This window comes from Cavia porcellus, unplaced genomic scaffold (assembly GCF_034190915.1).
Source record: "Cavia porcellus strain 051 isolate PalLab524CR breed Dunkin Hartley unplaced genomic scaffold, mCavPor4.1 scaffold_5, whole genome shotgun sequence".
Lineage (NCBI taxonomy): Eukaryota > Metazoa > Chordata > Mammalia > Rodentia > Caviidae > Cavia > Cavia porcellus.
The window spans coordinates 24988110-25006336 of NW_026947488.1; the positions used below are offsets into that span (position 1 = coordinate 24988110).

Here is an 18227-nt window from a genome sequence, read left to right on the forward strand (position 1 = left end):
TCAAATTCTAGCCTTGCCTGTCCTGTCCTAGCTATGTGGCACTATGTTTCCTTGTAGGTATAGAAAGAGAGTGATGATATGGGCTATACCACAGAAGCCGGGTTGAACCTGGCCTGGGGATGGCATGGTCCTGTTGGTGTCTAGACAAGAGAAAACAGGGCCATATTTCTACCACTGCCCACTAAGCCCCTGGATAGATTCCCCTATAAACTGGATGTTTAGGGGAGTTGTTCAAGCCAAACACCACCAGTGCCCAGCAAATAAGAGTCACTCAAATGATTTCAGCATGAATTTGTTTGGCTTAAAGGTCCCAAAGGATACAGGTTTTAATTATTTTTCTGCCCCGACTCAGGACAATGAAGCCTCCAATTGCTTACAATGCAATGCTTAAAGAAGAACTACCCTTTATTGGAGCAGCAGTTAAGTGTTGGGGAGTCAAACCCAGCTGAGAGGGGCTGGGGGTTTAGCTCAGCGGCATAAGCGCCTGCCTTGAAAGCAGGCAGTCGTGAGTTCGATCCCTGGTACCGATAAAAAGGAAAAAGACAAAAAAAAAACAAAAAACAAACAAACAAAAAAAAAAACAAAAAAAACCCAGCTGAGGACCCCCCTAGGATCCAGTCCTTATCTATGGGATGGGGCTGATGCTGGCTATCAGGAGTCAGTGTGTGCAGTGGTCTCAGGATGTGTCAGGGCAGAGGTGCTCCTTCTCCCAGGAGACAAAGGGGCTGGTCACAGGCTGGACAGATGATGAAACTTTAGTCTCAGTGCTCAGAAGCCCAGGGTCATACTGAAGTACACAGAGGCCTGAGCCCCTATCAGAAGCAGCTGGTGGGTCACTAGGAGGAAAATGAACTAGCAAGAGGCCAGGTCAAACTGGGCATGGTGACATAAGCCTGTAACCCCAGCACTTGGGATGCTAAAGCAGAAAGATAGTGTGGAGCTCAAGACCAGCCTGAACTACACAGTGAGACCTGTCTCAAAACACTTTCTCTCTCTCTCTCTCTCTCTCTCACACACACACACACACACACACACACACACACACACACACACAGAATAGCGGGGGGAGGTCAGAGGTAATAAAAGGAAAAGCGAACTTATCTTGGATTCTCTGTCTCAGATAAATGGTGTGCGTAGCAGAGAGGATTTTCCTAGTGGGTAGCATCTGTCTGATCTGGGCCAGGGGTGGGGACTGGCCTCATACAGGACACTCATTTCCCACTTGTAAATACAAGAGAGAGAGGCCAGAGCCTCATCCCTTTGCCTCCCCTCCCCTTGACTTCTCAAGTGTTTAGTGTCGCCTCCTTTGAAAGGCCTTCCCTCACTATTCTCTTCCACTGCTCAGGAACCTCCATCAGAGCACTTTTCCCATCCGTCATCAGCTCCTCTAAGGATTTACTTGTTGTTTGCTACAGGCTGGGGCAGAGATGTGAACTCCACTTTGGCACAGGCCCAGGGTAATGACTCAAGCACAGAAGGCTGTCAATCAACATTTGCTGAACGAGAAAATAAACTTCATTATTGTCACTGAAATCCTTTGGGTGCCAAAAATCAAAGACTATCTGGCTACAGCAAAAGCTCTCAACATTTTAATACAAGGTTCTAGGTCTCTTCCCCTCTACAGAGACCCTTACGCTTGGTTGCCACCCTTCCCTCAGCACATCCCTTCTGGTTTCAGAGGAGACCAGGCACATTCAGGGTGGTATGGCCATAGATGCCTTCCAGTTTCAGAGAAATGAACACACCATACACTCACACACTCATACATGCGCCTTTTCCCCTTCGCCTGTGCTTTCTGTTCTCCTGCTAGCCCACCCATCCTGCTCTTTCTGAACATGGCAGAGTCGAGTCTGCCTCTCTCATTTCTTTGTGTATCTGCTGGAACAGTCAAGGTTGTTCCTGACTGAACATGTCCCCTGTGCGTTGGTGGTGCAGTGCATAGCTCAGAGGGAGCACAGCCTTCACCTGCCAATTAACAATTCTTAACAGCGCCATAATTCATGTCTCACTGGTGGGCAGTTCTGATTTCCATCACATTCCTGCTAGCTTGAACAGTCATACGTGGTTATGCCAGATGGGACAGTCATGCATGTACCAGAGGTAGTTCAAACCGGTGGTAACATGTTAAACTTTAGAGGGAGCCAACTCCCAAAGTACTGTAACTGTGCAGCCCTGCATCCTCCAGCTTGTGCTTGCTGCTGTCCCTGCTCTGGGGAGATGTTCAATGTGTCACAGTTTACAACACATATAGGACTAACTCTTGCTGGTCCTTGTATCTATTTTCAAAGGTCCTGCCAGGCTTGGTGACACTCGCCTGTAATCCTAGACTTGGGAGACTGAGGAAAGAGGACCAGCATGAGTTCCCTGTAAGCCTATGGTATGTAGTGAGCTCAAGGTCAGCCTGAACTACAGTGAGATGCTGTTTCAAATACAAAAACAATTCTCCCCCCAAAGATCCTGAGTGAAGCACCTGCTAAGGAACAGCATGCTGAACCCTGTCTCCGCAGTCTGCATGCTTGCCCACCAATCTCAGCCATGCAGGTCCCTCATGCCAGCACTCAGAAAGGAACCAGCAGTGCAATGCAGCCCCCCTGCACCCTGCAGCCAGCCCTGGCCTCAGACTTCTAGTCTAGCCTCCCTCTCACCACAACCTAAGTCTTTGCTTCTTGGAAGCAGAGGTTTCTTTTGCTTTATTTTTATTTATTTATTTTGAGACAAGGTCTTGCTATGCAGTTCAGGCTGGCCTAGGACACACTATGTAGCCCAGGCTGGTCTCAAACTTATAGCAATCCTCCTGCCTCATCCTCCTGAGCACTGGGATGTGCAGGAGTGCGCCACCAGGTCTGGCTTATTCTGCCTCTGCACCAGGTTTTTTTTTTTTTTTTTTTTTTTTTTTTTCCCCCCTTAACTTCTGCAAAAATGGAACTGCACCAGATTTTATAAACTATCTGGTCAGAATGAATTTGTTTTCACATTTTGTTTTATAATGTCAAGGTATTTAAGGTGGCCAAAGCTTCAGATGCTCAGGAGTAGTTAGGACTCCATTTTATGAAGGATTTTGGAGACCACAGTCCCAAGAAGTACCTTGGAAGCTGGGCAGCACTTGATCCAGTGCAGTTCTCATGCCTGCTGACTCCAGGTATGTGAGCCTGGCGGGCAGACTAGAGAAGGGTCCTGGAGTCCTCAAGAGGAACGGATACCATGGACCACTGACAGTGTGGGAGCTGTGTCAGCAAGCCCTACAGAAGCCAGGGCCATTCCAGGCCCAAGGAGTGGACAGGACTGGCCTCAGAAAGAGTCAGGTCTCCCTACCTCCCTTTTCTGGCTTTGTCAGAGAAAGGACCAAAGGCTGTAAGATTTAATTCCCGCTCCCATTCAATGAGAAGCCTGTCAACCATGCAGCTGTGGTAAATACAGAACTCAAAGGTTCTCCTTTCCGGGCCCCAATACACAACCCCCTCCTCCCAAAATAAGGCAGGGGAAGCAGGGAAAGAATTCCTTGTAGCTAGATCAGGATTAGTCACAGACTGACCTCCATAGCCATTTGTTGACAGCTCCCTGTTGCAGTCTGAGTGCCACCTTCCTCACCGTGCCTCAAAGGTTAGCACCATGGACTGGCAGCACTTCTCATGCCAACATCTTCCTAAGCTCTCTGTGCTCTTCCCAGCTTCCTCTTCCATCCTTCCTTCTCCCCCAGACCACGCCACCTGGTCCTAAACTACCCGCACGTCTGCTCTCTGGCCTCCCAACTCCTGCCCTGCTCTTCCTGTCCCCCTTCCACCCTGGCCCTTTGCAGAATCCAACCACGCCACTGATTTGGGATCTTTCACTGGTGCCACAAACTACCTAGCACACTTTGAACAAACTTTTCAGTGGGAGCATTCAGGGCTGTCAGAGTCTGTGTCTGCCTTGGCCGCCAACATCCACAGAAGCCAATGGTTTACAAAGATGAGATGTCACCCTAGAGTCACAAAGCTCAAGGAGCTGGTCCTGTCCTTAGTCTTGCCCAGAAGCCAAGATGCACTCTTGGTAACAATTCTGAGGGCACAGCTAACCTTACTGACTGGGGCCACACCGGGCAAGCACTTCACGTGCAGTTGACCCTCACTATTTGTTCATTCACTTGATTTACTTGTGATAGACCCCACACAGTCTATAGCTGAGGTACCATGAGGCAACACTTTGTTTTCTCCCTTCTCAGCTCTTACCCAGTAAACAAGTAACCTTTTCATAGTCTATTTAGGGCTACACTTTCCCTTTTGTGTTTTGTTGGTGATCTCTTTAAAAATAGCTCTAAGAGTATTGCTGAAGTACAGCCTGGTATTCTAAGTGGAAGAGGGGCTGAGATGTGTCTTGTGGAAAAGATACATGTTTAGATATGCTTCATTCAAGCATGAACACAGTGCTGTTGGCCATGAGTTTGATGTTAATGAATCAACATTAAGTAGTCTTTAAGAACCAGGCATAGTGGAACACGCCTGAAATCCCAGCACTCAGGAGCCTGAGGCAGGAAGATTTCAAATTCAAGACTAGCCTAGGCTTTTACAGCAAGACCATGTCTACTCATCCCTCCAAAAACAATGTTATATACTGATTGGCTACAAAAACAAGGTGACCAGAGGCTTGCAAGTGCCCTGTATTTCCTGTGGGAGCAATGGTTTGGCATTTGTTTTGACTGTGAATATAACTGCCACGAGTAATGAAAATTGACGAGCTGTAGGACAGCTAAGTGAATCCTTAAAACTACGACACACCAGGTACGTCCTGCTACTGCCCAATTTGACAGAGAGGTGAAGTGATCTGCCTTTGCTTATCTTCCAGCAAGGCGGTATTGGGCCAAGAATGAAACCCAAGGCTGAGCACTGCCCTACTCCCCTTGTATCACACCAACCCTGTTGGGAGCCGCAGCCCCGAGCCCGGTCGCCTCACTTGGCGGACGTGAGGCCTGTAGTGAAGAGTAAAGCCTGAGGTAGATTACCCCTCCCATCGAGCACGTTAGTTTCCTGCTTACCGCGTAAGCAACCCGCTCAACAATATAGTCTGCCTGGCAACTGATGATGTTAGCCAATCAGCTTGCCTTGCTTACTTTAACATGATTGGACACTGTATCCGTATATATACTGGTGCCACCCCTGGGGGGGAAGAAGAAGCCCGGAAGTAGAAGCCTAGAAGGAGCCGTGGGGAGCGGACCAAAGGAGGCTTCGGCTGGGAGCGATCCCAGGGCAGGCTGTACGGAGAAGGAAAATAAAAGAAAAGGTTGTCCACTGCCAGACTTTGTCGTGTGTCCTTCCTGCCGGCCGGGAGCGACATCGACATTTGGAGGCCCGCACGGGGACTGATCACCCCCGAGACGTGACAGCGGACAACGCTCCAGTACAGAGCTTCGAGACAGGTGAGTTGGGGATAAGCCTGGGCTCTGGGTGGCGCGCACCTACAGGGCTTTTAGACTCCCCTCAGGCTCACGCGTAAGTGGCGGATTCCTTGGGCCTCACGCGGTGAGTAACATATTAAAAGATGGGAAACATGCTAGGTAGCAACACTAAGAGCGAGGGTGGTTGTGGAGAAAGCTCTCAAGAGCTTACAAAAGTACGCAGGGTATTTGAGCAGGCCCAGTCGGGGAGCTCCCGAGAGGGGCCCGTCAAGGGGAACAAAGATGCTAAGGAGAAGGACGGGGCTCTAGCCTCGGAGTCGTCTGACTCCGAGGACGAGGGAAAGTTGAATGGCAAGGAGGCCAAAGAGACCAGCTGTCAGGAGCCTAAGTCGCTCGATAAGGAGTCGCAGGGTTCTTTCCCAGAGTTGCGCCGTGAATTGCGCTCCGCTCAACTTGGTCTGCGGAGGAGTAGAGAGCTCCTGAGCGCTCCCTGGTGCGAGAGGGAGGCGAAGCCTTCCGCCCCACCTTGGGGGCTGTTCCCGGAGGCGATCCCTCGCCGTGAGGCGGCCGCCCGGGAGCTCCCTTCCCCTTCGCCAGAACAGGAAGTGATGCACGGGCCCCCATTTTCCGCCCAATCATGGCTGCCGTCTTATGCTCCGCCGCCGGCGGGTCGGTATTTTTACAGGCGGCTTTGGCAGGGGGGACGTTTGTCTCATGAGGTACATCCACCACCTGGGATAGATAGTGGCCCCTACGGGATATTTCCTGTACAAGTAGCTATGGGCCAGGGACGTAATGCATGGGAGCCTTTTGAGATAAAGCAGATTAGAGAACTTAAAAATGCAGTTACAACCTTTGGGCCGACTGCGCCTTACACCATTGCCATGCTGGAGAACCTGTCTTCTGGGCCCCTCACCCCCGCGGACTGGATTCAGCTGGCAAAGGCGTGTCTGCCCTCGGGTAGTTACCTGGATTGGCGAGCCTGGTACGCAGAGTTCTCTGCAGAGCAGGCTGAGAGAAACGCCAGTCGGGGAAACCGGGGGTGGAACAAGGAAATGCTTATGGGAGAAGGTCGGCACGCTGATGATCAGACTCAGTTCCCCGGCGCTGTCTATGAACAAATCAACGCCATAGGGCTCCGCGCCTGGAAGCAGGTAAGTGGTGCCGGAACAGCCTCCTTGTGTCTTTCAAAAATAATTCAGGGTACCACAGAGCCATTTGTTGACTTTGTGGCCCGAATGCAAGATGCTGCCGATAAGATATTTTCTGATCCGGGAGTGGCTCGACCGCTGGTAAGGCAGCTGATTTTTGAGCAATGTACAAAGGAGTGCAAGGCAGCGATAGCTCCTCATAAGAACAAGGACCTCAACGCCTGGATTAGGATATGTAGAGAGATAGGGGGGCCGCTCTCCAACTCGGGAGTGGCTGCTCTCCTGGCCGCGGCTGTACAGCAGAGGGGACCTCGCGGGTTAGAAGGGGAATGTAAGGCTAAAGGGTGTTTTGCCTGCGGGGAGCCAGGACACATTAAACGTCATTGCCCAAACAATGCAGATGCTAGGCCTCGTCCTAGGAATGAAGAACCATATGTTTGTGGGCGATGCAAGAGGGGATCACACAAAACTGAGGAGTGTAGGTCGGTCTTTGATGCTCAGGGCAACCGTATTTGTGGACGAGATGCTAGAGGGCCAAAAAACGGCCAGAGGGGGCCCCCTTCACAGGCGGGCCCCCGCCCCAGAGACGGGACAGCTCAGGATGGCAGCCTTCAACAAGGGCCACCCCTGGGTCAGCAGGTGTGGACCTCAGTGTCGCCTCCAGACTTATATTAGTGCCTGACATGGGTGTTCAAGTGGTTGAAACCACCTTTAAGGGACCGTTACCCGAAAATTCCGTGGGTCTGGTGATCGGGAGATCCTCCACGGCCCTTCGGAGTCTCATAGTAGTCCCGGGGGTCATAGACTCAGACTACACAGGACACATTAAAATTATGGTTCAATCTCTTGTGGGTACTATGGTAATCAATAAAGGAGACAAGATAGCGCAGCTCTTGCTGCTCCCCAGTCTCCACAAGAGATTTCCCTCAAAGCAGAAAATTAGAGAAAGTCAAGGTTTCGGTTCCTCAGGGGAAGTCTTCGAGGGACTCCATATGACACTTGATAAAAGGCCCATGCTCTCACTTAAGGTCAATGGCAAGAATATAACAGGGCTCCTAGATACAGGAGCTGACCGTTCCATTATCTCCAAAAAGGTTTGGCCTTCCAACTGGCCCACCAACACTGCAGATAACACGCTGCAGGGCCTGGGGATGGTGTCAGCTCCTCAGGTTAGTGCTTCAACCCTGCTCTGGTGCGATGAGGAGGGTCATCAGGGCCATTTCCAACCATTTGTGTTGCAGTTGCCAGTGTCTCTATGGGGAAGGGACATCCTCACTCAGATGGATGTCACGCTTACGTCAAACTGCTCCCCCCAGGCTAAGGATATACTCAGGAACCAGGGATATACCCCCGGCAAAGGCTTGGGCAATGCCCTACAGGGTCGGACATCCCCAATACCAGTAGAGAACAAAAAAGGTAGGCAAGGGCTGGGTTTTTCTTAGGGGCCGCTGAAGAAACTCTCCTACCCACTTCGATCAAAATCACCTGGAGGTCAAATGATCCGGTTTGGGTACCTCAGTGGCCCCTGCCTAAGGAGAAGCTATTAGCCTTGTCAGAAATAGTCAGTACACAACTTAGATTAGGACACATTAAGCCGTCAACCTCCCCATGGAACACCCCCATTTTTATAATTAAGAAAAAGTCTGGCAAATGGAGGCTGCTCCATGATCTAAGGGCGGTCAACGCGCAGATGCAGTCCCTGGGGGCGGTCCAGAGGGGGCTGCCAGCTCTCTCAGCCATCCCTCAATCCTGGCCAGTTTATGTTATAGATCTTAGAGACTGTTTCTTCTCAATCCCCCTGCATCCAGAGGACACTCATAGGTTCGCCTTTACTTTACCCACCATTAACCAAGAAAGCCCTGATCTCAGATACGAGTGGATAACGCTGCCCCAAGGTATGGCCAACAGTCCCACTATGTGTCAGATTTACCTTGATTCCCTACTGGCCCCCCTACGGAAATCCTTTCCCAAGATAAGATGTGTGCATTACATGGACGACCTTTTGCTCAGCGGCAGGGACCCAGACATGCTAAATAATATGCTCGGCCAGTTGGTCGAGGCCCTGAGACAAGCTAATCTGCATGTTGCCCCCGACAAGATTCAGGGAGGAGAAATGGTGACCTACTTAGGCGCGAAAATCTCCCCTATGCTAGTCTCTCCACAGAAGGTCACCATTAGGACGGATGGCGTTAGGACCCTAAATGACATGCAAAAGCTATTGGGAGACATTAATTGGATTAGGCCATATTTACATATACCAAATTCAGATCTCAAACCCCTGTTCGACCTTCTAAAGGGAGACCCAGATATAGCCTCCCACAGGAGGCTCACTCCTGAGGCAAGAGCTGCCTTACAGAGAGTGGAAAAAGCCTTAGGTGGGGCTACCTTACACAGAATTGAACCAGGGCGACCCTTTGATTTCTGTTTGCTACAGACTAGTCTACAGCCCACAGCGGTAATTTGGCAGAAAGGACCATTACTGTGGATACACCCTAAGGTCTCACCTGCAAAAGTCATAGAGCATTACCCAGAGGCAGTCGCTTCATTGGCCCTTGAAGCGCATGATAGAGCTGTCCAACATTTTGGCTCAGGACCACAAGCCATCCGAGTACCCTATACCGCCAGCCAGATCAAGACCCTGGCTGCCTGCATAGATACATGGGCCATTCTGAGATGTGTTTTCCATGGGGATATAAACAATCAATACCCTAAAGACCCTATCTTGTCATTTGTCACTCAGCACCCTATAATTTTTCCAAAGGTTACTGCCTCTGAGCTATTAGTCCCAGCAACTACAATATACACAGATGGCTCTAAGACGGGGATAGGCGCCTATGTGATCCTAGGCAAGCCCCCGGTTACATACAATTTGAACCTGATCAGCCTCAGGTGGTGGAACTACAGATCGTTAAAATGATTCTTGAACGGTTCTCAGAAGCCATTAATATTGTCTCCGATTCTAGGTATGTGGTCAATGCTATGCAAGTGCTTGAGACTGCCGGTTTAATTAGATCCACTTCCACAGTGGCTGGGCTGTTCCTGTCTATCCAGACATTGCTTCAGAACAGACACCACAAGGTCTTCACCACCCACATAAGAGCACATACATCCCTGCCGGGGCCCATGGCACAGGGGAATGCGGCTGCTGATACTGCCACTCGCCCGTTATGGATTTTTACCTTACTAACACCAATCGAGCGAGCCCGTGCCTTCCATGATAAGTTTCATGTCAATGCCAGGACACTAGCAAACCATTTCCATGTTTCCAGAGCAGATGCACGAGATATCGTGCGACTATGTGACTCCTGTGCCACATACAAACCTGCCATACCGATGGGAGTAAACCCTCGAGGTTTGATCCCTGGTGATGTTTGGCAGATGGACATCACACATATACAGGAGTTTGGGACTCTTAAATATGTTCATGTTTCCACAGACACCTGTTCTCACGTCATATTCGCAACAGCAGAAACAGGTGAAAAAGTGTCTAATGTGATCAATCATTGCCTGGCGGCTTGGGCCGCATGGGGCAAACCAAAAATATTAAAAACTGATAATGGACCAGCCTATATAGGCAAAGCCTTCAATGAGTTCTGCAAAATGATGGAGGTTCAATTAAAACATGGTATCCCATACAATCCCCAAGGTCAAGGAATCATTGAGAGGGCTCATAGAAGCCTCAAAGAAATTTTACAAAAACAAAAAGGGGGAGTAGGCCAAGGCCTGGCCCCAAAGGCACGATTATCCATGGCACTATTCACACACAATTTTTTAAATTTAAATAATGATAATTGCTCCCCAGCCGTGAAGCACTGCAACCCTTCCCCCAACCATAAAGGGTGGGTGAAGTGGAAAGATGTCCTGACAGGACAATGGTTGGGCCCGGATCCAGTGGTCAGCTGGAACCGAGGCGCGGTTTGTGTTTTCCCACAGGAATCGGGACGAGAACCACTGTGGGTACCGGAGAGACTGACACGGGCGATAAAGCCCTCGACTGAAGATCAGACCTGCCCTACCGGAGATCCATCACAGACCAACCAACAAGATGAATAGAAATAGCGATAGCCCGAAATGGACAAGAAGATCCTCAGGCATATGCATGGCTCGCTCGCCTAGCCTACGACCGAGTCTAGAGGTGGTGAGCTTCCCACACTCCTCCTCTAAAAAATTATGACATAGCTGGGTAGGAGAGTCAATGACGGGTAAGAGCGTACTCCCCCGGTGCGACTCAACTTAAGCCAGGCCCTACCCCATCCTGCACGTAAGCCGCTGGACTGTTAGATGCTGCCCAGGTCTAAATTTCTCTCCGAGGGGATTTCTTTACGGAGAGGAAATGAGTGCAAGCTTGTGTGCATCCAGGTTCCGTCCAGTTTGTGCCTGGCCCTAGAAAAAGGACGAGGGCCTCAGGGCCTTGGCAGACCATGGGACGGCCGACCAGGGTCTAAGCCAAGGACCTACGGTGGGCCTACGCATAGGGCATAAGCCTCTGCACCCAGTCCAGGAAGGGCTACGATGCGCACATTTATAAAAAAAAATAAAAAAGGGGGAGATGTTGGGAGCCGCAGCCCCGAGCCCGGTCGCCTCACTTGGCGGACGTGAGGCCTGTAGTGAAGAGTAAAGCCTGAGGTAGATTACCCCTCCCATCGAGCACGTTAGTTTCCTGCTTACCGCGTAAGCAACCCGCTCAACAATATAGTCTGCCTGGCAACTGATGATGTTAGCCAATCAGCTTGCCTTGCTTACTTTAACATGATTGGACACTGTATCCGTATATATACTGGTGCCACCCCTGGGGGGGAAGAAGAAGCCCGGAAGTAGAAGCCTAGAAGGAGCCGCGGGGAGCGGACCAAAGGAGGCTTCGGCTGGGAGCGATCCCAGGGCAGGCTGTACGGAGAAGGAAAATAAAAGAAAAGGTTGTCCACTGCCAGACTTTGTCGTGTGTCCTTCCTGCCGGCCGGGAGTGACATCGACACAACCCCATACGAGTAATAAGGAGGGAACAACCTTGGCCTCTCACAAAATGGGGTATGATACCCAGGACCTCCAGGGGAGCGCAGGGTCTAACACAAGGCATTCCATGACTACAGAGGGGCCCTACCACTCCTCTACCATGGACTTCCCGGAGACACACAGTCACCTGGTGTTGACAGATGGCCTGAGTCACGGAGTGGCAAGGAGACAGAGGGCTTGTGGTGAGAGGAACTCTGAGCAAAGGAGCAGGATAGAGAGCAAAGCTCCAAGGCATAAGGGGCAGAAGTTGAGCAGGGCACAATGTGGCACAATGAAATTTAGGTAGTTTGGCTGGTAGAAGAGTGCTGGGTACCAAGGCAAGGAAAACAGAAGGAGGGCTGCCTCCACTCAGTGGGGCTCCTTGGCTTTCTGAGGCTACCTGGAGCGAAGGTACCTTGTTCCGGCCCAAGGCAACTCTTACAAAGTCCTGCCAGGCAGAGCTGCAATCAGAGAATCGATTTTATAGCACACAGGCCCAAGCAAGGAAGGCACATTACCTACTGTCTCAGCAGCCCCAGTAACCTGGCAGCTCTGCAGGCAAGTCCGAGGTCATTTATCTCACATTGAGTCCAGAATGAATCTGAGTCCTTCCCTCCCCAGCATCAGCCTTGCTTTCCCAGAGGGGAAATACTGACAGCACACACAGACAACAGAAGCCTGGGACTCCCCATTATTATCCATGGGTAGAGCCTCATCCTTCTGTCACTGAAAGCACATTTTTATGAAGACCCTCTTCTCTTCACCCTACCAACATCCCAGTGTGTACCAAGCCCACTTTATCTGTAGCTTGCCTTACCCATTTTTAATCCTGAAACTTCTGCGAGTACAAATTGGACTACTTCTTTCTAAAGATTATGCCCATTCCGTGCAGAATAAAACCTATGCTGCTCACCTTGGCCACAGCAGAAAGGGGCCACAGCCCATTCTCTCAGCCTCTCAGTCCTCACTCTCCCAGGCCAGCCATCCAGCTCCTGCTGAGTCAGGTACCTCATGCCAGAGGCTGGCTCAGATCTTGGTCAGAACCTACTTGAGAATATAAACTGACCCTATTCTTAGGATTCTTGAGCAGAATTTGACCATTTCCTTTGAGTGCTTGGATGGTAGCAGCTTTTGGTTCCTCTGGCAATGTGGACAGAGGCCCAGTGTCCCTTAGACTAGAGTCCCAGCACACGGCAAAAAGGCAGTGTCTGGCCTGTGACCACTGCTGCCTACTGCCCATTCTCAGGAACCTGCTCTCCAGACACTTGGCCCCAGATGCTACTCACCCTCTTGCTAGGAACACCAGAATCCTAGACATAGGTTTGCCAATCACCTAGGTCTTCTCTAGCTTGGCTGAATCTTGCCACAGCCTGCAAAGTAAGGTCCAAAGAGGTGAGACCACTTAGACCAAGCCACGTAGCTGGTTGATGGGATGTTGAGTCTGGAAAGAGGGTGTGGGTCTCTAAATTCTAGGGCTTGAGGGGCCCTCGGAGGTAGTACACAGTTATTCCAGTGATTTTCAAACCAGGTTCTGGTGATCTCCAGGGGCCTGGGGAAGGCTCTGTAGACTCCCACACACTCTGAGTCCCCTAAAGCAGCTCCATTTTCCTTTTCTTTATTACATAAATCTCCACATGGTATTTTGAGGTGCACTAAACAAATTCAGCTTCTCAGTATACAAGAGAATCAAGAATCAGAAAGACAAATGTACTAAGAGTCAGACAGCAGAGCAGTAACCTAGCCTGGGCTCTGAGTATGGTTGTGCTCCCTGATTTCTCCCAGACTGAAAAAAGCAGCTGCCAGGTTCCCTGGGCTGGAGATCAGCTCCAGGAATTCAAGAGATACACCAAACTGTGGCTGGGACGTATTGCCTCTAGCACCTGACTAGGAACCTTGCAACATTTCCACCACAACCTCACCTGGGTCCAGTAAGCAACCCCTAGGGCCCATTTGCTACTCATCCATTCTGTGTGGAATCTGCATAAACATTTTAGTTCTTCTCAGAGACTCACATGCAGCATTGCTCCACCCCCAGGACCCCTTACTATTCTCATTCCACGTAGTTCCAGCTTTGAATTGTACCAGTTCCCAATCATGACTTTCTCATGGCATATCAATGCTATAGCCACTAGTAGGGGGTACTGATGAGATGGTCAGATTCACAGAGCTGCCATGGCTCCAGTCCAACTGGACATGTACAGCCTGCCTAGCCGGTGAGGAACCGGAGAGTGGAGAATGCAAGGTGCAGCTTTTCAAATACCAGCCCCAGCATGTCAGCCTTGCTGCTACAGATTCAGAGTCCTGAGGCCTCAGGAGCCTAGCCTGGGAAGCACTATGTAAAAAGCCTCAAAACACTATCCTCATTTCTGGAGGGTTGACATCAAACCTGATAATATCACAAAAGCCTAGCTTTTCATAAGCTGTCACAGGCTCCATGTCCAGTGCGCAAAGCCAGACACTACCAGACCCGGTGTACCTTGACCGCAGGTCATTCAGAATGATGATTCCGAATGACCAAGCAGAACCCAGAATAGAAAGATGGGTTAACAGGCTCACTCACTATGTCTGGAGTGACAGGTGGTATATTAAGTGACAGAAGCAGGAGCCAAGAATCCTGAGCAGCCAAGACAGAGGATGAAAGCAGCAGCACAGAACTGAATGGGGAAAACCACGAGTTCAGTTCAGGTCAGCATATGCGATGCTACTGGCCTCAGTGCCAAGCAAAACTAGGAGACAAAGACATAGGAAGGGAACGGCTCTCTGCCATGGAGCTTACATGAAAATCCGAGATTTGGGAACCCATGTATGACAATTAATTTCACAAGAAAAACAGCACAGGGACTGGGGGTTTAGCTCAGCGGCATAAGCGCCTGCCTTGCAAGTAGGCAGTCGTGAGTTCGATCCCCGGTACTGATAAAAAGGAAAAAGACAAAAAAAAAAAAAAAAAAAAAAAAAAAAAAAAAAAAAAAAGAAAAGAAAAGAAAAACAGCACATGCAGAAAAATGCCTTAGTGACTGGCTGACCAGACATCTCAAGAGACTGTGCACAGACGAAGGCAGGCACAGGGGTAGGGAGGAGCTGTCTCCAATGAACTTTGGATAATATTGTGGTACTATGGGTAACTCCAAGGCAAATGATGTGCTCAAACTAATGCTGAGAAGGGGACAGCTGGGCATGGAGGTACACATCTACAATCCCAGCACTTTTAAAGTGGAGACAGGAAGACAGCTATGAGTTTGAGGCCACCTGTGCTACATAATGAGACTCTGTCTCAAAAAACAAACAAATTTAAAAAAAAGATAAAAACATAAAAGAAAGAAAAAGAAGGGGATAATTCCCAGAGAGATGTCTCAAATTCATCCATTTCATCCTGCAAGTGTTTACTTGTAGTGAGAAAGTCAAGCACTGTGCACTGTGCTGGCAATTTGGCCTCAAAAAACTCACAGTAAATTACAGGATAACAATGGTATCTCCTCTGCTGACTGGACATCATGGCAGCCACATGGAGCTGACTGAAAAAGCCTGGAAATGATTCAAGAAGAGTGACCAAGGATAGCTGTGCTAGATTTGTCCTAACTGGGGTGACACATATATATCATTAAGTTGTGTCAGTGTGAGCTTGGAAAGACTAGGATGAATGAGAAGAGAGATCAGAAAAGCATGGTTATTGTCCTCATATACCTAGAAGACTGTCACATGCGTGTGGCCCCATTATGGGGAAGGGAAGGTGAGGGTTAAGCAGGAGAAGATCCTGCCACATTATCAAGAGTAGCTTTAAGAAGCAAAAATGGGGGCTGGGGATTTAGCTCAATGACATAAGCACCTGCCTGGCAAGCATGAGTTCAATCCCTGGTACCAAAAAAAAATAAAAAAGAAGCAAAATGGCCAAAGGTGAAGAGGGGCCTAAAGACAGCCAGTTGGGCTAGACACAGGCACAGTGGATACTGGAAAGGGACTCAAGCTAACACAGGTATGATCGTCCAGATCCTTTTAGGCCTGAGATATTCTTTGCCTTTCTACTTCATGTCTAGTTCTGGATGTGACATCAGATGTCATCTTTGTGGGTGTGATAGTCATAGTTCAAACCTGTTTTTGCCTCTAGAGCAGTACTATCACGGGAGAAATATTTACACAGCCTGACCACCCAGGACAAGCACTAGAGCTTAGGTAGCAAAGTTAGGGTTTCCTCGTCTTCATCTGGGGGTCCAGCTGTACAAGGGTCCCTATCAGCTGACACTTGCTGTCTTCCCATCCCTGAACCTGGTTGTGAGTTACAGACACTCCCTGGTTTCAGCACTCACTCACTGTGTGACAAAGGCTTCCTGGGCCTCAATGCCTTTCATCTCTAAAATAAGAGTCATACTGGCTTACCCTGTTTACTGACACGGGGCTGCTGGGAGTTTCATGGGAAGACAGGTGGGGAGGGACTTGGCAAGTGAGCAACTGTCATTACCACAGCTTAAGGAGTCCACATATCTCCCAAGCAAGAAGCCTATACAGCTGCTGCCCAATCCTATGCTCTCTGGGGTCTCTGAAGGCCAGAGGCCAATGATTTTTGGTCTGGGACAGAGGTAAAGAGTCACATTCTTTCGAAGGGGCTGTGTTGAGGAAGGTCTTGTGCCCTGCCTACATGCTCACAGCTGCCCACTTCTCTGCACCATGCCAGTACCAACACCATTTTCATACTTTAGGGGAGGAACCATTGACCTCCTCACCTTGCCAAGCATCTTTCCACCATCCTCTTCAGGCCGACACACTAGTTGTAGCCTCCAGGCCTCTGCACAGTTTGCCTGTCTGAAATACTCTTCCTTTTCACTAATTCTTCCATCTTCTTTAGATCTAGGTCTCAGCACTGCTCCTCCAAAAAGCCTTTCTGCATCGTGTCCCCAGATCCTGCACTGGGATCTTCACTAGGCCGGTCACTCACCTTTTTTTTTTTTTTTTTTATCGGTACGGGGGATCAAACTCACGACTGCCTGCTTGCAAGGCAGGCGCTTATGCCGCTGAGCTAAATCCCCAGACCCCAGTCACTCATCTTTAAAAACTGCCCACAGCCCAAGTTTATAAGCCTATTTACTTTTCACTTCTGCCATTAGGCCAAGCCTTCTGAAGTCAGACCGGGGGTCTGCTTCCTCATGACCCCCTCTCTGGCCTAGAAGAGGTCCCTAGATGAATGCCTGCTGATGCTTTTGAGGCAGAACCCCATATTTGGCTTTGTCTGGAATCCCTGGGACATACCATATAGAGTTTGTGAGAAGCAACAGCATGCAGAAGAGGTGTGGGATCAAATCTTGACTACATATATTCACTTCATGTGCCCTTACCCCTCCCAACCACCACTGAAAGCACAGCATGATGAATCAGGGAAGACCTCCTTGAAAGGTTATTAACCACCCCACCCTGTTCATAGAGCCCTGCCCACACAACAGCACACCGATAGCCACACTCTTAAGAACTGATTGCACCTTAGTGGCTAATATTCATAGTTACCAGATATTTGTCACCTGCCCAAGAACTGATAGCTACTGTAGTAGCCCACTCACTGTCCAAAGTCCTTATTTGTATTTGATCTCTACATGGAGATTTTTCACCATCTCTCTTTTACTCTTAAGGAAAATGGAGGCTAACAGAGGTTGGCAGATTTGCTAAGTGTCACCCAGCAAGTCATGTCTAAATGGTGGTGAACCTATGGCACACAAGCCACAGAAGGCTGTATCATAGAAAGCTCTAAAAGGTTCACCATCACTATCTGTTGAATGCAAGCCCCAAAGGTTTTAACCTCCAAAACCCAGCCTAGTCTCACAAGTAGTAAAAACACCAGGTTATGTTAGCAAGTCTGTCACACACTCCTACAGAGCTTAGACGATGCTGTTGAAAGACAAGTTTGCTTGCCTTTGGCAAGTGAAATGTGACTACAATGCACTTTCACAAAGACACTGACCCCCAAACCAGCATTTAGAGGAGCATATAAAGTACACTTTACCTTGACAACTTCTACCCCTCTAGGACGTACTATGCCCTGATGGTTTTGCCTGCATACTTCCTCAGGCATCAGGCTGTCCTGACATACCCTTTTCTACTCTCACAAAGACAGCTATGACATCACTGCATTCTTGAACAGTCCCTTTCTCTCTTAAGTTGCCATCCATTAAAAGTAAGGGACTGCACTAGAGTGGGGATGGCACACAGTCCACTGGGCATACTACTGCTGGTTGATTAATATTACCTGCCATTGCTGATTGATGCTGTCTACCATGGGCTCCATATGAAGAGTTACTTCAGGGTATCTGCAGTCTCTGAGGAAGAGGACCACTACAGAAATACTTCCAGACTCTATAGCTTTTGGTTTTTTTGAGACAAGGTCTCACTATGTAGCCCAAGGTGGATTTAAACTAGAGCCTCACCCTCCTGAATGTTGGGATTACAGGTACGTGTCACCATAGCTGCTCAGGACTCTATTCTTATGATACAGAATCATCATTCTTGTTTCCCTATCCTAACATTTACCCTGCCTCCATCCTCTTGTGCAGGCTTTTCAACACTGGAGCTTTGCAAACAGTATCTTAAATCCAGTAAGATGAAACAACCAAGTGCTTCTTCCAGTCCACTATCTTTGGAAAGACTAACCAAAAAAGAACTGCAATTTAGTATGAGGGTGGCTGGGTTTCAATTTTGCTGATTAACCTTTGTGTCATCCTGGGAAAGTCACCTTCTGA

General features: G+C 49.3%; 1 protein-coding gene across 8 annotated transcripts in view; it reads right to left on the reverse strand.

The window, feature by feature from the left end:
- Positions 1–18227, reverse strand: part of Dlgap4 (DLG associated protein 4) — a 177716-nt gene that overhangs the window by 20221 nt on the left and 139268 nt on the right. The window lies entirely within an intron of this gene.